The following is a 22,335-nucleotide window of genomic DNA, read 5'->3' as shown; positions in this document are numbered from 1 at the left end:
TTTATAATTTTTCCCTCATAAATCATTCCCTTTGGCCTCCTGATCACTTTCACAGTTCTAAACTCCCTCTGGTTCATCTGTATCTTACTGGTAAAGAAGGAGCCCCAAGTGAATGCACTTTCAGCTACAGTCTTACTACAGCTGTAGAGGGGAGCACTATTGTCTTCTTGTTCCATGATGTGATGCCACCATGTATGCAGTTCAAAGATGCACTGCGTGTAGCTCAGCATAATTTCTACTGTCTTCTGCAAGCATTTGTGTCCATAGACACATTTGATCTCAATTAAATTAGTGTAAATCCAGAGTAGCCCCACTGAAGTCAATGGAGTTACACTGGATTTACACCATTGTATTTAGTTAGTTTTAAAATAATAAAAAGACACTAATCCAAGGCTTTTGGCACCCTCATCTGTCACTGCGATACAATAAAATGCCAGCAGCATTAATGTAACTGAGATCAAAATCTCACTTGCATGTTTATTGTTACTTGAAACCTGTCACTTTGACATCGGCTGAACAGCTGTACAAATACACAGGACTGCAACCTAGGATTTTTGATTTACACAGACCTCTCTTTCTCTGAGGGCCATTTGTACGGTATGGCAGGTACATTGGCATTAAGGTATTCAGTCCAAAAGGCTTCCAGAACACTTCATGCAGGCATTTGCCATTAAGTTTGGCTGAGGATGTTATATATAAGCATGGGACTTCCTTTTCCCCCCTATTTCTATAAGGAAACAATGTCTGATATCCTGCACGGAGTTCTGCTGCAAATGGAAAGCAACCACCAACAGCCCTATGAGAAAACAGCTACAGAGGGGCCTAAGTGGCATATCTTGCATCCAGTTCAAAATGTTCCACAAGTTTTGGGGACATTTCATTTGGCCCACAGAGGCAGCCATAGTATAAGTCCAGTTTCACTCTTTCCCAATATTAAGGAAGGTTTAGATCTGGGATTTTGCTCTGGGCACGTCTCTTGCTCTTGGGGGAAGAGATGGAATAACTGCCTCAGCACCGTCTACCTGGGGTAAGTCACGGATGCTGATGTTTCTCACACCTCAGAAAGCTGCAGCCACTCAAACCTCTGTTTTGGTGCCAAACCACATTCTTCAAAGAGAAGGCAAGGATACAAGCTAAGCAATCCCTTCATTTAGTCATCCTCTCTCCCACGCCCCAAAACAATGCAACACGAGCAGATTTTAATTTGTAATGAAAGAGGTCTCAGGCAATTTTTTTTTTTACTTTCAAAACAGATGTGGCAAGCCCAGAGGTGCCAGGGCTATGAACTGCCAAGCCGAAAGGTGCCAAGGCTCAGCCCTGGCAAGCTCTCGCACAAATCAAGCCCTGGTCACTAGTACTAGAGAAGAGCTAAAAAACAATATTGAAGTATTTTGTGGTATTTTGTGCCTGTTACAGTTATTATGCAACATCTGTGGTGTTTCCTAGAGATACAGAAAAGCAGTCACTCCCTCTAGAAGTTTCCATTCTAGGTTTAACCTTCTGAAGAAAGAGATCAGCTGATCCATCACTTCTCTGAAACATAGTTAAAAGGGATGTAGGAAAATAGGCATAGATAGGGAGTGAATTGGACTTTAAGGAACAACAGAGACCAGGGAAGACTCTTAGGCCATGTGTTGAAAATAAGCTTATTTATTGTCTAATACTTTAGAGAAATTGTTCGAGAAGAAGTTATCCATGCAAAATATGATCTGGGCAACAAGATCTTATTGTTACTGATCCATTGTTATGTTCTGTTTTATGCAACCAGTACCTAAGTCCTGGAGGCAGTTTTAACTCTCACAAGTTTCCAAAGCTAGTATCTGAATATCTGAGAAGACTTTTTGTTCAGTACCTTCTCTATCTCAACACCACACATGCACAAAATATGACAAGTTTCTTCAGGCACGTAGTAGTAGTAATGATTTGGTTGATTGTAACAGGGTGATCTGCTCCTTTAAGGGCCTGAGGCCAGCCAGTCCTGTTTGATTGTCAGACACAGCTTGGAAACAGTCAGGTAATTCCTATAAAAGGCTAGAGAGCCCAATTGAAGGGGAAGCTGCAGAAAGCAGGTGTTTTGTCTGGTAGACCCTGGAGCAGGGGAGAGAGGTACAAGGGGAAAGGCCTCTGGGTCCATGTTTTGGTCAGGGGAACAGCTTTGTTTTTGTGCTACTTTGTGAACTTTTGTTTGAAGAATCAAGTGTGCACTGAAAAAGAAAGGCCTGGACAGACTTTGGGTGTGGTGTTTAATCTTAGCTTGTCTCCCCAGGCACGAAATCAGCCTATGGTGATGCTATGCATTAAGAATTCTAAATGAAGTTACATATGTACATTGTACTGTTCAATGATTGTTTTATTTGAGCCTGATAGTTGCATCACTCCACTGAAAATAGGTGACAGTATATAAAGTATAGAGTTCCACATGCCCAGAGTACATTGCTTAGGGCCAGATTCTCAGCTGGCAAAATTCCATTGAAATCAATGAAGTTAGCAGCTCAGAATTTGGCCTCTGAGCTTTTTAAGCAGTGTTTTGCTACCTACTATGGAGAATGTCTAAAAGCAGAAGCAAAAAAACTTGGATGAGATCATTGAATTCTCATTGTGCAGTGAGTAAGTAACTGGAGTTCTATTTGACAGTTCATCTGCTCAGTAAGATACAGAAATGGGGATCCAGATCTATAAGGTTGGAAGTACTTCTTTCATACAATGCACAGTCAACCTGTGGAACTCATTGCCATGAGATGGTGTGATGGCCAAAACTATAACTGAGTTCAAAAAAGAATTAGATAGGTCAATCAATGGCTGTTAGCCAAGATGGCCAGGGATGCAACTCCATGCTCTGGGTGGGATTGCATCCCTAAACCTCCAATGGCCAGAAGCATTGGACACTGCCAGAGGCCAGGATACTGAGCTATATGGACCAATGGTCTGTCCAGCATGGCTGTTCTTATGTAAGAGAGTATAGAAAGCTTTCTGTACTGACTATAGTATGTATTACACAGGAGGAGACCGAGGGGAACGTATATTAAGTCAATAGATCCTAGCCTTTAGGGTTTTTATATGTAGATTTCCCTTTTTTCCCCTCCATCATTCTTTACTTCCAAGTATTTATATGCTGGTGTTTCATTTTTGTCATATTATAAACCATGCAAGAGTAATAGTAGAAACAATGAAAAGCCCTACATGTGTTTGTAAAAATAACTCCCCATTAAAAATGTCCAAACCTGGTTTGATTCTGAGCCTCACACTTAAGATATCCTAGCAATATATTAGACTATAGTTGGGAACTGAATGTGCAGGAAAATCTGACAATTGGACACTTACGGTCTGCTACAGATTTTGTTAGAGGTGTTGACCTTACCAAGGTTCGTGGGTCCTATTACACTCAGTACTTATAAAAATCAAGACATCATATGCAACAGCAGTCTTGGACAGCTCAGCTAGTTTACTAAGAGAAAACCTTGGCTAGCAGGCTAAGGGTTACTCTATAAGCTTTCTGAAGAGTCCCACTGGCTCTTTAGTTTCCACACGAGAGAAACAGAAAACACATCACATTAATGCAAAAGATGGCACCCCCAACAATTCAGCTCTCAATTATTGTACTGTAACATCTGTACTAGGGATGAGGTGCAAGACTTGAATTGTCTTGACCCTTTGCCTAGATCCAGGAGTGCTACCAAGCTAGCTGCCAGTCATTGTCTGTCCTACCAATGAACATACTTTTGTTAACGGGAGAACATTCTTTGGGTGGGAGAATTGCAATTGATACCAAACTGTGGCTTCTCACACACACTATAGTTTTAACTTCTCACACACACTTCTAAGTACATGACTGTACAATTAAACGTGTGCCAGACTCATTAGGAAAAGTTCAGGAGCTACTGAGCATATGCAAATGTGTCCTCTGACCAACTGGTTTAAAAAAAAAAAAAAAAAAAACCAAAAACCACACCAGTAAAGATGACTGTCAAACTTTAGTTGAATTAAACTGAATAAAAGTTTTTTTGAAAGTTTAGATAGGAAACGGAACCCATCCAAACATATCCAACCAAAAGTAACTTTTGCTCACAGTAGATTTCCTTCCTTTGCTGACACTCAGCAAACTCCACTGTACACTTAGTAGATCTGCCAGGCTTAAGTGCTACAGGGCTTTCCATATGTTAGAGATTCACAGTGCATCATGGGATAGCTCTAATCGAGGTAATGATTGGAGTGAGTGAGGCTTGAGGACAACAGCCAGTGTAGCACAGTGGCAGGCCTCCAATGATCCTGCAATGAACAGATTGGCAAGAGTGAGGGAGGTCAGTAAATTAAAAAGAAAAGTGGTTTGAGTCTTATTTTCTGACAACCAGGAAGGTACTTGAACTGTGGGATTATGTTGAGGAAGTGAAGAGTTATAGAAGGGTAAAGGTTTGGTTGTTGTGGCATGCAGCCTGGGTGCTATAATCACAGTACACCCCTATAAACACACTAAGATATGTTAAAGCAGTTCACTTCTGCTCTTGTTTTATCCTGCTTTTCTGACTGAATCTGACAGAGCTAAACATTGTTTGTGGTAAAAAACAGCAGGTTCAGAATTTCTAAAACATCTTTGAATGTTCATTTTCAATATATCTGTACCGTGTATCCTTACTTAGGAACTATTTATTGGGCTTTCTAAAGTGTAGAAATCCTTACAATTTTCCTTTCATTAGCATATCTCCTTCTCTGATGTGTCTCTTCACCTGGAAGTGAGCAGAGTGGAAGCCAAAATAGCTTATAAGGTCTATGGGCAAAAGCAGTTCTTAGTTTGTTATGAGTATTCCATTAGAAGTATCAGGGGACCAGATTGGCTTGCAGCTAGTCTAGCATGCTTCAAGGCTGATGCCTGAAATAACCATAGTGGAAATAAAATTGTTTGATACAAGAATCTTCTGTGTTGCAGACCTAAAATGGGTGGGGGGGGGGGGGGGGGGACAAAAAACACCCACCCCACTTTCCTTCATTGTCATACCCAGGCTATCATTCTTCAGAGAATATCTTTGGAATGAAAGACTTGATCTACTTTCAGAGAGCTACCAGATCAGTTGTATGCTGTTTAAAGATCTCCCTCATGAATTGTATACTCACTCATTATTAACATGATGTGATCCTGAAGGTTCTATGTATTCTTCTCACCATATATAGTAGATAGAAACTAATCTCTGATTTAACCATCAGAGGTACAGGCATAGTCAATGAAGCTACATTGATTTACATCACTTGGTCCTCTTTGCTGCCTAATGACAATACTTATGTATTCTTCTTTTGTATTGATTTATAGGGTATATTTAAATTGTCTTGAACCCCTTCAGTCAGCAGTATTTTCACTGGATATAGTGGATCACCACTGTAATTATCTCAGAAGATTGAAACCTGTATCCATAGTGCCAGTAAATGGCTTGACACATTGAATGAGACATTTGACCTTTATATAACCTAGGTAGAGGGGAGGGGAGTCAATCTACTTACCAATTCTGTGATACAGAGTTCCTTTCTCTGACAAAGTATTTGCAGAGACCATGAATTCCTATCCATGCAAGAAGACAGCTGGATTTTCCATATTAATACTAGAAGTGGAAATTATAAGAGGATTCACTTTCTTTCTCTTAGGAATCCAGTATAAGTCTTTACTATAAGACAGTTATGCACACACAATTAATTTCAAATTCTTTTTATGAAAAACACTTAAACCATTACAAGCACAGCAGTTACAATGCACCTTAGCTGGACTATCACCACCAACTAGATATATTATTTTCCTTTAAATTAATATAATAGGGCCTGAAGCCCAAAATAAAATATATAATACCTTATAAAGTAAATACAGCGATTGGGACTTCTGACAATCTGAGATCTTTTTCTTTCACATGGGCTCACCTTCGGTATTATATTGACAAGCAGATAAGGCATTTCGTTGTCCTATATAACCAGTTATTTCAGCTTCCACAAAATTTCTGGCAACAAAAATTATTAGGGGGCTGGGGCACATGACTTACGAGGAGAGGCTGAGGGACCTAGGATTGTTTAGTCTGCAGAAGAGAAGAATGGCGGGGGGAGGAATTTGATAGCAGCCTTCAACTACCTGAAGGGGGGTTCCAAAGAGGATGGAGCTAGGCTGTTCTCAGTGCTGGCAGATGACAGAACAAGAAGCAATCGTCTCAAGTTGCAGTCAGGGAGGTCTAGGTTGGATATTATTGGACTATTTGGACTATTTCACTAGGAGGGTGGTGAAGCACTGGACTGGGTTACTTAGGGAGATGGTGGAATCTCCATCCTTAGAGGTTTTTAAGGCCTAGCTTGACAAAGACCTGGCTGGGATGATTTAGTTGGTGTTGGTCCTGCTTTGAGCAGGGGGTTGGACTAGATGACCTCCTGAGGTGTCTTCCAACCCTAATCTTCTATGATTCTATAATACTGAGCACATACACAACTTCATGTCAGAAAGAAAACTTGACAATGATTGCAATTGTTAGGCTCACGCTGTCTCTGGTTCAATGATGTAATACACGTCCTGAAGACATCGGGCCTCCAGTCTGGAATTCTTCCCGAGTGGCGTTTCCCAGTCTCAATCCCAGTGACTTCTGTTAAATTTACAGAAAACTGCACTGAGATCCACTCCCCGCCCATCCGATTCAGTCTGAGTCACCCCAGGCAGGTCTGTTTTCTCCCTGCAGGGCTGGGCTGGATCTGACTGGTGCTCAAATAGAGCCCAGGTTTGTACCTATGCTAGAACTTACTGTTGATTGGCCAGGTGCTTCTAGCTTCCAATTAAAATGGTATGCGGTACATGCAGGAATGTTTGCCCTTAATGACGCCTGAAACCTCAGCTTCAAAACAGCTACTGAGTATGGTTAACAACTTCCTGCCCTCCCTCTAGTGTGCTGAAATAGCAACTACTTCTCTGCAGTCACTCAAGGCTCTATACTGCCACCATGTCCGGGAATGTTTCCATATCAACTCAGACCATGTAGAAATCAGCTGTGAATACAGCAATAAAAGTGTTATTGGCTGAACATCATGAAATAAGAAAAAAAAGGGGGGGGGGCGGGTTACATTTCGGCTGCACTATTTAAGTGTCATCATTCTGCTAACTCTGAATTGGAGATTTGCTTCATACATTTAAGCATTCTGCTCAGTTCAGATATATCTACTGCTCAATGTAGACTGGAGCTTATGCAAGTATTTGATAGGACTAGATACAGAAAGCAAAAAAAAAAGCAGGTCCCTATTGAGCACCTCTGCTGAAGTCTTGTCACCTATATCTAGGTTTTAAAAGCTAATTGTACATGTTAATATTCAAAAGTGTAAATAAATCTGATTTGACACTAAATATGGATGTTATGATACACCAATATACAGACATATTGGAAGGAACTTGATGGGATAAACATAAAATTTCTTTTTCAAGTGTTCTTTTCTCTGAGCCTGATCCAAAACACATTGAAGTCAATGGAAAGACTCACAGTGACTAATATAGGGCCTGATCCAAAGCCCATTAAAGGCATGTCTTTTACTATAGTCTGAATCAAGTTTGTAAAAATAGATACTGCCTAATACGGTCTTCCAATACCTTGCTTTGGTTCAAATTTCTAATGTGTTTAATTTATTATTAGAGCCATAGTACTAAGGCATTACCAACTCCTCCTGAAACACAGAGGAAGACCAAGAACCTGTACTTATTAGGGTTCAGTCTAAATACAATTAACATTTCATTTTTTTAAAAAAATAATGAAACAAGAAGTCACACCTACAATAAAGGACTTCAGTTTTTCTTTTCTCATCAAGATGTTTTACCCAGCAGGTCTCACAAACAGCCATATGCTCTGTAGTCTCAAGGGGATCAGCTGCAGCTTGAAAATCAATATGTCACTAGCAGCTTTGTGGTAATGGATGCTTACAGCAGCAGGTTTATATAAGCTAATGGTACACTGTGCAACAGCAACTCATTTAGTTGAAAGGGTTGTGCAGCCTGAATCAGATGTTTCAGGCAGCAAAAAGATGAATGTTTGTAAAAGCTAATCAAAATTGTAATTTGTTCAGTGACGATCAGGTTGATAGCTGGTTATACTGGAGACATTACTGTGGAATGATTTCAGGGTATGTTGGCATCTTTTTCCAATCTGCTTTAATATTTGTGGACTAAAGAAGCTGTGGTCATCTCCTCAGATGGTGTCAATCAGCATAACTCAATTGAAGTAGGGCTATGCTGTTTTATATCATCTGAGAACCAGGCCCTGCCTGTTTGGTCACAGTAGCTGCAATGGGCAAGCTTCTATGTTTTCCCTGCATAAAATTTGCATGGTAAATATGTCAGTGGGAATTGGGCCACGACACCCTCCTTTTGTCAATACCAAGAAGTGGTCAGGACTGTGGTTTTGAATATGATCTGAAAAGAAGAGACGAGACAGGTCTAGGATGAGCAGGGATACCGAAAGCATTCTGGCCTCTCTGGTAAATTACCTTTATTTTTGCGTGGTTGGTGGACCAGTGACCAGGTCAGAAATCTCCTGCACTGCAAGGTATAGAAACAAATATTACTGCTCTCAGTGCCCCTTCTCCCCCCCCAACCACACACTTTCCTGGTAAGAAAGATTACTCCAGCCAGTACTGTTCAAGCATCATCTCTCCACTCTCCCTCACTCAGCTCAACTGGGAAAAGCTGTACTTTAGTCCCAAGGATGGAACAAGCTGTAGGCTCCAATTTGAAGACACTCATTTAGAAAGAACTAAGTTTGCATTCAGACCTCGCATCACATGCAATAAGATATTTTATCACCTGTGTGGTGTAAACATTATACACCATTTCTGCCACTGTGTATATTATTTTAGTGAGGTCAAAACAGGGGCGTATGGCTCGGCAAGAAAAGGAGTGCCTCAGCTTGTATGAGATCAGCCAGCAAAACTTGTGCTATTCCAATTATAAATGGGTGATCCTGGAAAAATTCAGAGTTCCCCAGTGGTTCAGTTAGGCAAGCATATATTTGGCTGTTTACGTAGAACATATCAAGTATCCAGATCTTCTGAACTTATTTAAATTGCTGTGGACATCTCATCAGAAGAGGCTGTCACTGGATTCTCTGTCCTTTCCTTCCAGATAGAGCAGGAAATACACTAAGAGCAAGTCTTGGCTCATCCACTCAGTCCTGTTTGGGAATCAGTGGTGAAAACATCTGAATATATTTAGGATCTATATTTTAGAACACCAAAGTAGGTTCTGTTTGAGTGCAGCGATAGAAATGAGTGACGTAGCCGCTCTAATTTTTTTTCCCCAAATCACTTATTTCATGCTAAATTCTAATGTGGACAGCTTGGGTATTTTGTTTTAAGAGCAATGCAAAAGATTTTCAATGTAAATCCTAATCTCCTGTCTGTTCAAACATATACTTTTCAGTTTAAATAACTAACTAATTTTAAAGAAGGTTTTTATCATCTCAAAAACAATACTTTGTAATTTGTGGGAACCAAAGATTGTCTTGGCAAGTTTTTCAAAAGTAACCAAACTATGTTTTGTGTGATGTATATGTCACTGTTTATTTATTTCACAACTCTTTAAAACAGTTTTACATATTATATTTATGATTGAAGTTGCATCCAAAGGACCCCATGGCCTTTTGTTCACAGGTTTACGATACACATCAAAAGGACATTATAAACACACTGAGAATTTCTTCTAGCTAGAAACAAAACCACTGTATTATTTCTACTGTACATGTGCTTATTGTTTACATCAGTGACCTGCGTTACCTTAGTTCTGCGCTGGTGAAGCGCACTGCCAGTGTATGCACAGGCCATGACCTCATTTTATATAATACACACATGCCTTACAGACTAAACCTGGGGTTTACTATAATATAGTGTAAACTATATTGAAAAACCTTTTATCATGTTATCTGAACTATAGGATTATTAGCACCCTGCCATGTCAGCTCTTATAGAGCCCAATCCACAGTTTATTAAGGTCAATGAAAAGACTCCCCTGTCCTGAGTGGTGCTGTTGAGACTCTTGTCTCTCAGAGGCACCTCTAGGTCCCCCCATCCCTCAGGGACAGGGTTGCACGAGAAATGGGAAGTTGACAAGCTGTATTATCAAATGTCAGTGTCATGGGGTACACTCACCGCTCGGGTGCCTCCCCCGACTGCTCTGGGGAATAGCTCTCTTCCAGGTCCAACACCTCCACTTGTAGTCTCTCAATATGCTGTCCTCTCATTTTGTGGCCCTTCTCCCGCTCCAGCAGCTGTAGCTTCCTTTTCATGACTTGGCCCTCCACCCCGGTCACTATGTGCGTTCCCCTTCTGAGACTCCTAACCGCATTGGACCCGCTATCCAGGCAGTGCCATTCCATCGGGGGCTGCTAGGAGAACCTGGGCTCGCTCACTACTCCAGGTTCCAGCTCAGGGACCCTACAACATACAGCTAAGATCTGCTCAGTCCCCAACCTGGCTGCTCTCTCCCTGGGCCATATCCTACTCCGCCTCCCAGAGGCTTTCTTCGTACACCCTTCCCTCAGGGCCAGGCTCCCCAGGGTTCTACCCTTCTCCTGGATTCCCTCCTTCCTTCTGTAATGCACAGCGGGTGACTACAGCCCTTTCTATTTCCATCTTCCTGGCTTTATAAAAGCCCAGCCCACACCTGATCAGCTGAGCTCCAGCTTCCAATCAGGGATTACTTCTCCAGCCTAATCCTCTCATGTGGGGGTCTATCACACTAATTGGCCCTTCATGGCTGGTGTGGGGGTGAACACTGTGTCACAATCAGCAAGTAAAATAATTTGCATATAGAAAATGGAAGCCATTTAATGTAACAGGTCAATCATCCCTTCACATCAACATGTAACTGGAATGGTCATCTGTGTGTATGTATTACATGGAAAAAACTTTGGGAAGAGAATGTTAAGGTTACAGTGTCACTCAAAAGTTAGGAAATTCCAGAGCTTAAAGGCTGTCTGTGCAATCTTAATTCCAGCCCTTTGTGCATATACATTATGATACAGTTTTCAATTACATGATCACATGCTATTTTTTCCCACAGGACCCCTACCTCATTCTTTACCCAGAATATAAAATGCTCATGGAGCAGCTATTCAATGTTTAGTTTTCACCTCATTGTTCAATATGTGACCCTATGCCTTCTTTCCTGCACTCTACTCAAACCCTCTCTGAAGATGGAAATATTCATTTCCTCGTGGGCTTTCCTGTGATGCTCATTATAGTAGCTTTACAACCATTAATGAATTTATTTTCACAACATGTGAGATGGGGGGTATTATAAACTCTGTTTTACAGATAGGCAACTGAGATACACAAAGATTAAGGTCAAAATAATCCACTAATTTTGGGTGCCCAATATGAGATACCTAGAACCCGATTTTTAGGAATACATAACATCATCTAGTACTGTATATGTTTAAAGCACAGCTCCTCTTGACTTCAGTGGCAATTGTCAGTGCTCAGCCCCTCTGCAAATCAGACCCTCAGGGACTCAAGACAGGCACCCGGAAAATGAGGACTACACACAGTTAGTGACCACCTGTGAAAAATATGGTGTAAGTGACTAGCCTAGCATCACATAGGAACACTGAGGCATAGACTCCAGTTCTCTATGGCAGCATTCAATTGCCTTAACCATGAGATCATCCTTTCTCTTCCTGCAATCCCCTGACTCGTTCCTTACACATCTTCCAATGCCTACAAAAACGAAGCAGGGCTCTTATGGACAACAGCCTCCTTCAGTTTCACAAGCCTGATTCAGTGCACATGATGGGGCTATTCTGGGGATGAACTCTAGAGGTGTGTAAATTATTCACAACCAGAAGTGAAAATTCTAGAAGTGCTGATTCTTTGCATTTCTTCACAAGCTTGTAAGTGAGCCTGTTTCTCCAAGTAGTAGTATTAGGTTTCACAATTTTTTGCTCCAATATGGGCCTCTTCTCCAATGAAAACGAGCCCATTTCCAAATGAAAACGAGCAGTTCTCTAAATTACTAAAGTGAGTAGACTTTTGGCATTGATTTCAATGGGAGAAGGGCTGAGTTTTTTCATGAGCAAAAAGGGGACTCCAAAATTCAGGTTTCAGATGCTTTTTCCAAATAGCATATTTCCTGATATATGTCTGGGACCTCTGCCATCTATGAGTGCTGCCATCATTTGTACTATGGTGCAAAGTATTATAAATCTGCCATTTCCCAGAGTTTTCATTCAACCTTCATACATTTATGTTCTTTTCGTGCTCCAGATACACTGATTCAGTTTCCTGTGTTGAGGATGCCTGGATACATTTCTGGAATCCCTCTTGGGATGTCCCCTGTGCTTGGACTGACATTAACTAAGACAGAAATGTAGACAGCAGACCATGGTATACACAAAGCAAATCCATTCCAGTGGTTCATATTGTACTATATGTGAAAAAGAAAAAATATAACGTGAGACATCGGATCACCCTGATTGCTAATGACTGTTGCCAGGATAATTCTATTGGTTTGGCTCTTCTAGGCCTTAGTTTTAAACATTAGCACTGAGGAATCATTGTGAATGCAAACTTTCATTGTTTTGCTCTCCTTTAATATGTGCTTACAAATGCTTAAGTAACCTTGGCCATTATTATTAAACTGAATGCCGGTAGCAACTCTGTGCACTTCCAAATGCAATAGGGGAAGATAGTACCTGCCCCCAGTACATTTAGGAGCATATTCTGATACCCTGACTGAGACTGAAGTTATGCCACGTGTGCAAAAAAGTGCTACCAAGCACAAGTGAGGTTACGAGACTCTGGTTCTTACTTAGTATGTTTTTTCCCCAAACACTTTTGACCAGGGTTGTGAATGTGGGTAGCCTGTAAAGCTCATATGTATATGTCAAACATTGCGCAGTGAATGTGCATGTGTGTGTGAACTGCAAAATGAATGAGGCAAATTGTACTTCACAAGTTGTGGATCTGAACAGAAGCAACTCACTTCATTTTTCTATGCCTCAGACCTTATCTACACTAGAAAGGGCTTGTCAGTGTAGCTATACTAGCAAGCCTCCTGACAGGGTTGCCAACTTTCTATTTGCAGAAAAACAAACACCTTTGTCACGCCAATACCACATCCCTTCTCCGAGGCCTCATCCCCACTCACTCCATCCCCGCTCCTTCTGTCACTCGCTCTCCCCCACCCTCACTCACTCGCTCGCTCATTTTCACTGGGCTGGGGCAGGGGGTTGGGGTTTGAGAGGGAGTGAGGGCTTCAGTTTGGGGTGCGGGCTCTGGGGTGGGGCTGGAGAATGTGGGGTTTCAGGTGTAGGAGGGGGTTCCGGGCTGGGGGTTGGGGCCAAGGATTTTGGAGAGTGGGAGGGGGCTGGGGCAGGGGTTTGAGGTGTGGGAGGGGATGAGGGCTCTGGGCTGGGGCGGAGGGCTTCAGAGTGGGGCCAGAAATGTGGGGTTCTGGATGTGGGTGGGGGCTCCAGGCTGGGGTAGGGGTTGGGGTGTGGGCTCCAGGCTGGGGCCTGGGATGAGGGGTTTGGGGTGCAGGAGGAAGCTATAAGCTGGGGCTTGGGGTGTGGGAGCAAGTTTGGGGTCCGGACTTCAGGTGGCGCTTACCTCAGGTGGCTCCCAGGAAGCTGATGGCATCTCTCTCTGTCTCCTAGGCAGAGGAGTGGCTGGGTGGTTCTGTCCGCTGCCCCTGCCTGCAGGTGCCGCCCCTGCAGCTTCCATTGGCCATGGTTCCTGACCAATCGGAGCTGCGGAGCCAGCACTGGAGGGACGGAGCAGCGCTCGGAGCCCCGGTGGCCACTCCTATGCCAAGGAGCCAGAGGGAGATGCCAGCAGCCTTCTGGGAGCCCCATGGAGCCAAGCAGGCACCCTGCCTGCCCTGCTGCGGGTGACCAACCAGACTTTTAATGACCCAGTCAGCTGCGCTGACCGGAGCCGCCAGGGTCTCTTTTCAACTGGGCGTTCCTGTTGAATACCGCATGCCTGGCAACCCTACCTCCTGGTGTAGACAAAGCTTAAACCAAACAAAATAAGCAATACTGACAAAATGTACTTTTTTGCTGGTATTACTGTCTATACTAGGGCTTTTGCCAATATAAAGGGTCGAGGGATAACACTCTTAATAGACTCTTCTATACTGAGAAAAATTTCTAGATTAGACCAGGTCGCAGTCTCCAGTATCAGAAAAATTAGGCCACTAATTTGTACCAACCTTTTTTGAAGCACTTTGAATCTACAGTTTTAAAGGTGCCAAGTGAGGCACATTTCAATGATGGATCATTTGATACGCAGATTGAATGCCTTGCCTTAGTGAATCCATAACGCAGGGGAAGAGAAGTTGTCCCCTAACCCAGAATATCTGGTTTCACATTTTTTGGCTGACACTTATTTGCTGAGTGAACATATACACATCACCAAACCTCTTTCCTTCAGTAACACCACATGTAAAATCAAGCTGTACCACTGCAGATTGCTTTGTGATGGGTCTGCTCCCATTGAATTCAACGGAGTCTTTCCCATCACATTTTCTGACTTTACACTAGTGTCAGATGAAGCTTTTTGGTTGCAGTTCTGCATCAGCTGAATTAAGTATTGGTTTTCTGGATTCATGTGAAGGTAGAGGTCTGACTCTATTCTTTCCTCAGCCCTAATTCACCCTTTCTCCCCACAGCACACCCTTCCTCCCCTTGTGAATTAGCCTGCATTAGGCCTATACCTATACCTGGGTGAAGGTATACAGGGAAGAGAGCAGGGATGCTGCACTATTGCTTGTATGTTTTTGTACAGAGTATTTTTAATGCAGTCTGGGAAAGCACTACACCTGGTGGAACTTTTCATTTTGTTTGATTTTTGTTTAATTTTTTCTTTTGAAACTGAAGAATTTGAATTTAAATTAAAAAATTACATTCAAAGAATGCTGAGCTGCAAAGTCACTCTGAAGCCAGTAAATGACAAAATGAAAGTTGTGTATACAATTTTAACTCCTCTGTATTGTGTATGCATTATGATATCGTATTTTTCAAATAACACAATTTAGTTTTTTGTACAGTTTTCCACAACCTTAAAAACACATTCCTCACATGGTATATAATTCTCTTTTGGTATAACACAGCTGTAATGGTTCAGTTTCTTATATTAAAAAGAAAAATTAACAGAAAAGTTGAGGTACAATAAAAATTGTTACATCCTCTTGAGAAAACTTATGGGACTGTTTCACTCCTGCCTTGCTTTACCTCACTTTCACATGGAATCTGTCTCAGGAGAGATACATTGCTGTACAACTGAACTAATGCAGGGGTGAATCACACCTTGTATTTGCAATAAACGTGACAGTTGCATTAACAATAGTATTAGTTTCTAAACTACACTGAAAATTTCAAAGTGAAAAAATAGCTCAATGCACCTGGCCCCACAAATGCAACTAGTATTTTGTTGGGACAGCTGCCTGGTTGAATAAGGAATGTCCTGACCTGCTTGGCCCTCATCTCTCCCCCACCATGAAGGCAGAAAGGGGAGCAGACAACCGACACTGCCGAAGAACTGGGGGGAGAGGGCAAGGAGCCAGTGTGATCTTCCAGAGACTAGCAATAGTTCCTTCAAGGTGCAGAAGGGGGCTGCATGAGGCTGGGGCTTGGGTAAATTTGTACATAAGGTGTAATTTCTGCTTTGAATATCACCAGGTGATACAAGTACTTTATCCAAACTGGCCCTTAGCTGCTGACATACAGAGGTAAGGATAACAGCAACTGGGAGCTGGATTCATTTGGTATGCTAGATTGGTGTGTTTCATTGTGGTGATAACTGATAAGAAAGGCCACTGGCTGCTAATAAGCAGGTGGGTTTGGCTAGCAGAAGAATAGGTATATGCTGACCTTGGTAAACTGTTAAAGATATAAAAAGCCTGTTGGGTTTGCAGAAGCATCCCCAATGTTAGTTGTAACTGTGGCAGGCTTTTAAACATCATTAACATTTTTACGAGGGTCAGCAGTTCCCTCACACTTTTACCAGCCAAATCCACCTGCTTATTAGCCCTCCTTAATAATTTTCACCACAGTGCCACATACCAAGTGCAGCATCCAATTGCTGCTGTGAATCCAAGTGTAAATCCAGTTAATTGCTTCCATGATTTAAAGATTAGGCGCATATGGAGAAGGTGTTTGGTTTTATGACACTGCCATAGCTGCTCTAAAGGCCTCAAGCATCAGAGGGGTAGCCGTGTTAGTCTGGTTCTCTAAAAGCGGCAAAGAGTCCTGTGACACCTTATAGACTAACAGACGTATTGGAGCATAAGCTTTTGTGGGTGAATACCTTGTAGTAGGTAGGATCCCTGACCTTATGTATCATAATTCAGTTGATTAGATGTGGGCCATAACCTATTTTCTGAATCAGGAGCCAGATTTGGATCAGGCCTGGGACTATATTTCAGAGTTGTTTATCTATGAAATTGTCTTACTAAGGTTTAGGAGGTGACTATATGATGAAACGGTGCTAACCTCTGTCTACTGCTAGCACTGTACCCTCTGCTGACTGAGTGATTGGCTACAAGAGCAGCCCCATGTTTGTTATAACGGCTCACAGCCTTGTCACCACCCCTAGTCAGCCAGACAGGTGGTGCCAGAGATGGGTACAGTGGCCACTACGGGTTTAGATGTGTTAACTTGGCATTTAAAAACAAAACCAAAATATTACATCCCCCCATGATAGGCCCCCCACTTGTAAAAGGGGTGGGAGATATCCCTCCCCTTACACTTGGATGTAGAGAGATGGCAGGGTTGCTCATTCCGTATTGGAGAAGATCTCAGGAGCATTTGCATTCCTGGGAGGAAAGAGGGTACAAGAGGGTTGTTGGCCAGCAGATGCATGAAGGTTTATCCTGTGACTAGCTGCTGCAGATACTCTGAGCCTATTTCGTGTATGGCAACAATGACCTTGTGTCTCCTAATTCATCAGTGTTTGGTCTGAACCAAATACCTGTACTGTTTGTATGTGCAATAGTTCTGTGCTGTAGCAGTGGAAAGAACTGTTAGTATGGTACAAGTGTGACTTTAGATGCAAGCTCTAGCTATCTCTCTCTGTCGTACTCATCACTACTATCTGAATGACTTTATATAACGCTGTAAATGGACATAGAATTAGACGTGATCCTTCTGCAAAAGAGCAATGCATCTGTGTTTGAATTATAATTGAAAAAGTCATTCTCCACTCGGGACCTAACTGTAGCACCCCCCACCTGCTTAGGCAATAAAATATTTGATGGCAGAAAGTCTCAATAGGCTGATGGTGAGCGAGGAATGTTTACTGTTCTTGAGGCACTATGGTTTCCTTCCCAGCCTGCTGATTTGGATTAGAATCCGATACGAGTTTCCGATTCAATATGTATAACACCGAGCAAGGCAGTTGTTTTTGGCGCTGCTGCTCCTTTCCAGAGAGGGAAAGCAGGGAATGGCTGTTGGCCACTTTTCACGACTGAACTTAGAGTGCTGTCGGACAATCACCAATACTGCCTCGACTTCTCTTCAGTGAGCACTGGATGGGCAATGTGGTCTCACACCATCAACATTAAGCGTATGTCTACACTGCACTGCAAAACCTGCAGCAGCGAGTCTCAGAGCCTGGATCTATGGACTTAGGCTCATGCTAGGCACTAAAAGCAGTGCAGACATTGTGGCTTGGACTGGAGCTCTGGCTCTGAAATCCACCCCCCGACCCACGCTTCTGAGCCCAAGCTCCAGTCTGAGCCCAAACATCGGCACAGTTGGTTTAGCACTGTAGTGTGACCCCAAGGCTGTAGAACTGGGCTCTGAGATTTGCTGCTGCAAGAGCCTACTTGCTGTGTAGACGTACCCTAAAAGTGGCAGAAAGGCAATAATAAAAAGTAAAACTGGTTAATACATGAATTATATGATTGAAATAAGAGTTCTTCCTTTTGTGGAAGCAGAAGGGGAAAGTTGATCTTGTATTTCTCCATAAGATATTTACCCTTGAAACAGACATAGTGGGTTGGGAAACCTAAGGACCTCTTTTCTCCCCAAGCACCTGAAAATTTGCCAATTTCTAGAACCAAACTTAAGCTAAGCCATTTCAAAAATATAAATGTTTACAGTGATGTATCCAGCCTACACCAGAAAGGTATGTGGGGAATTTCAATTTAGAGCTTGTTCTTATGAGATTTCCAGCCTGATTTTGCTGACTCAGAGCAAACTACAGTGACAAATATTATTTAAGTGAGATCTCAAAATATAGGAAGGGCAAGCTGAGGTGCAGAGAATTATTGTCCAGATGCCAATAAGACTAGCGTGTCCCTTCAGGCACAGCCATTAGCAAGGGATGCTGAAGTGATAGTGATTAAAGAGGTGAAGCCAAGGCTGTGTCCACTGCCCACACACCTGCTCAGGAGGAAGGATCATCCAGTGGTTATGATGCAAGTCTTGCATTCTGGAGATCCAAGTTCAAGTACCTGCTCTACCACAGACTTTTTGTGTAACCTTGGGCAAGTCACTCAGTATCTCCCATGCCTCTGTTCCACATCCGTAGAATTGCAACAATAGTACCTCCATATCTCACAGAGATGCTATGTGGCTAACTACATTAAAGATTTTGAAGTACTACAGTAATAGGATCCAAGTATTTACGAGTAAGACAGAAATAAAAGCTACTCTCTACATGTTTGGACTTAAGATCTGGATGCCTGAATATGTATGTAAAATGGTTCCTCTCTCATTTTCCCCTTGTGGCAACTTATAGTCCAAGTCACAATGTAGCCCATAGAGATTTAGAAGCACAGCTAGGAATAGTGTCCCAACATCTCTATTAAACCAAGCTGCCTCTCGTTATGCCTCTTTGCATAATCATCTGAATTCAGTCTAAAACATTTTTGCCCATCCCTAATCTATTCTTTAGGAGCCATACATGCATACATATGCTGTACAGAACCTGGGTTTTGTACATATGAGGAGAAAGAGTTCAGAGTGTGGATCTAGCTAATGTTTAACAATCCCAGTGAAAAGCATAGCGATGGCATTGTAAGGAGTGAAGTATGATATTTAGATATGAAGCATTATAATACTGTTCCAGCAATACTTGTTATTTCAAAGCCAGTCTGTAAAATACATAAATAAAAAGAAAGATTACTCATCCAGCTTCTTTACTAGCTGTGCACCTCTTTATGAGCACTGCATCCACAGATTGTAACCTTAAATGGAATTAGAGAATTTGATAATTGTAAACTAATTACGCAATTAAAACAAAATTCCTTATTCATATTTGGCATTGCCTTCTTTTTTATATTTATGCATTTTGGCACACAGCGAGAAAGCTTTTAGTTTGTATTAAGTGCAGCACGCAGCATGCCTGTACTTCGAAGGTACTGTGTTTGAAATCTGTAAGCAATAAGATACAGCCTTGTTATTTCCCCTAAAATATTATTTTAGGGTGGGATTTTCAGCAGAACACAGGTGACTTAAGAACATAAGTCCCATTGAAAGTCACCAGGGCTTGTGTTGCTACATCGTGTAGTGGATTTGAAAATTCCACCCAGTGTCCAGTTCATATGGATGAAATCTGCATATTTTACTCATCAGACATGCAGCATGGATCATGAAAAGTCATTAAATCATAATAATCAAAGTCATAAACACACCGACGTGGCAATTTTAACTTGTTTATATTTAAATAATGTTTTACATTCCAACCTCCAACAGGATTTATAGGGACAGGATTTTCACTGTTGGTCTATTTCTTCTCCCATTGAAGTCAGTGAGAGTTTTACCAAGTAGCATCCTGACTCTGACGGATGCATCCAATGGCGCTCATACCAAGCAGAAGGGAGGAGGGTGTTGCAGGAAGTCGAGACCCTTTTGCCAGCTCACCAGGAGCCATGAAGGTAGTAGTGGGACAGAATAAAGAATCCCATCCCTGTGTATCTGTCAGCCCCATGCACCATGCAGGAGGTGCCCTGGAGCCAAGCGTACTCCACACAGAGACCTCAGGGTCCACAGGGAGCATGCAGACTCAGTGTGAGGAAGGGAAAAAGAGCCCGTCCTTAAAACTCTGTGGGGAAGGAAAGAAAGGGGTTTGTTTCTATTAACAAACATGGATGCAGAGAGGTGGAGAGCCTGTAAATCAAGACTTTTAGTGTACTCTTTGCCCTTGGTTCTGCCCTGTAGTGATTTGGTGGTGCAGTACCTCCCCCTCTCCTCTTCCTGCTGGGCTGTGGTTTGAACACTGGTAACTGCAGGACTCTGTTACCCCTGAGGTGAGGAAAGTCATTTTCTAATGGTAATTTCAGCTTCCTTGGACTTTTCATGCAATCTGTATCATGTCAGTGCAGTAATCTTCAAACTAGACAACAGCTGGGCACGGGTTTGTGACAGATGGTATCCTGTCATCTTTTTAGCAGCTGCTTGGACATGGCAGGGTGTCAACACCACCATGATGTAACCATTGTATGCCCTTGAAGCCATCCTCATGTGACCCTGGAGGCACTTGGCATTATGCTGCAGGTGGCATATTTTGCAGGAAAGGGTCCGGAAACACAAAATTTAAGCATGTGTCCTTTCTCTACACACTTGTATGGGTAGTGACAAGTGTGTTAACGCTTCTTAACAATAAGCCTTGTGCTGGTTGCGAGCTGAGGTGTTAGATTCAGAAGGATTTGGTTTTGCCTTGATTGTGATCTCACTTATGCTCTTTTTCACCACTATGATCCCATTGATTCTAGTGGAGTTATTCCAGGTTTACACCCACAGAGCTGACAGGAAAAGCTAGTCCTTGACATCAAGGCCTTAACTGAAATGTTATGCCCTGTCTATACACAGAGTGGCACTGGTTGAAGTAAAATCAGTTTGAAACATGACTTTAGTTAATCCCATTTAGTTAATCTTATTTTGGATTAATTCAAGTGATTCTCACTAAATTAAACTAAATCAATATAAATCTAATTCAAATTAAGAGTTTCCACACAGGGCTTTGCCCTGGTTTAAGTGAATGGAGTTAACAACATATTGCATTACACCACATGTAGAAGAGGCTCAGGATGAGGACATAGTGTGAAGTGTTAACTCAAGTTCATAGTTAATAAGTAGACTGATTTAATAACTAGCAACAGGATTATATTCCATTTTAGAATTTAAATGTTTAATCTGTATAGTCTAACAAGGCCTTCTTTACATTTTTAGCCTGTAACATTGTAAATTACCCCAAAATCCTAAGCAATGAGCTTTCCCTCTAACAGCATGATATTCTTCAGTGTTGAACTATGGCTTTCAGCAATGGCAGTGAACTATTTGTCCTGTTTACCTTTCAATTAATTGTTCTCACCATTGTTGCTCACTGTGGCTGAGACCAATATTGAGAGTCCTGACCCAAATTCTCAGAATTCTCGTTCAGCAATCTTTTTAGGTCTACATATATATATTTGCCTCCAAGCCACTACCTCAGAGTTCAAACCATCTGTGGCTTGAGTCCAGATGTAAATTGCTTTGATCAAGGCTAGTATACACAAGATCTCACCACAGGAGCCTCATTTCTGGTGCCTCTTTCCCTGACCTTTTCAGTTTAGTTAATTATCAAGTATCATGACAAGCAGCGAGTGGGCCCTCTGTTCTACATGGGCTGTTAGATCTAAATCATGCCACCAAGCAACAGGGAATTAAGCAATAAGAGGGGAATGATAGAGCAAAGTTAATTGGCTATTAAATCATTCAGTAATCTTCAGTGTTATTGAAACATTCTAAAAATGCAGTACAGTGAAAATATGTTACTACATATTACAGTCAAGTGTTCAAAAATAACTTTTTGCTTTGTTTGCCTTATTTTTTTTAACTTTATTCTATTTAATACAATCTAGTGTTAAAGCAATGGTGGGTTCCCCGTAGCTTTGGAGACTTATATTTCATTATGATTTGCCCCCTCTTTAAAGACTGGGGGATGCTTCAATCTTTGCCACTACTCTTTCATGGAGTTCACAGTCTGAAGGGACCAACAGATCATCTAGTCTGACCTCCTGTAAATTACAGGCCACCAACACCACCCACACCCTCATACTAAATCCTAACTGAACTTAGACCAGAGTATTATAGCCCTCCAAAGGCTGTTGTATGCCATAGGCAGAGAACAGGAAGGCAAGGACAGGGAAATGATTAAGCGAGCTATACCCAGATAATCCTGGAAAGTCATCTGCACCAACATGCTGCAAAGACAAACCCCCCTAAGGTCACTGCTAATTTGACCTGGGGAAAAATCCCTTCCTAACCCCACTTATGGTGATCAGTTAGAGCCTAAGCACATGAGCAAGAACAAAAGGAAAACCAAACTTGTTATGAAAAACAAAAAAGGCCCTGCACTAGGCCT

At 42.0% G+C, this 22,335-nt stretch overlaps 1 protein-coding gene and 1 long non-coding RNA gene across 2 annotated transcripts in view; one reads left to right on the top strand and one right to left on the bottom strand.

Moving 5' to 3' along the window:
- SEMA3C (semaphorin 3C) overlaps positions 1–22,335 on the top strand; it is a 163,070-nt gene that overhangs the window by 35,193 nt on the left and 105,542 nt on the right. The gene's annotated exons all lie outside the window — the stretch shown is intronic.
- On the bottom strand, positions 6,450–10,408 carry LOC122466767. Its single transcript, XR_006292551.1, has 3 exons — positions 10,135–10,408; positions 8,479–8,530; positions 6,450–6,599 (listed from the first exon to the last, which is right to left on the bottom strand). It is a non-coding gene; the product is annotated as an uncharacterized LOC122466767 (long non-coding RNA).

The sequence above is a fragment of the Chelonia mydas genome, chromosome 1 (assembly GCF_015237465.2).
Source record: "Chelonia mydas isolate rCheMyd1 chromosome 1, rCheMyd1.pri.v2, whole genome shotgun sequence".
In the NCBI taxonomy this organism is placed as follows: domain Eukaryota; kingdom Metazoa; phylum Chordata; order Testudines; family Cheloniidae; genus Chelonia; species Chelonia mydas.
Note: the sequence above shows the minus strand (reverse complement) of the source record. Positions and strands in the feature narration are given on the sequence as shown.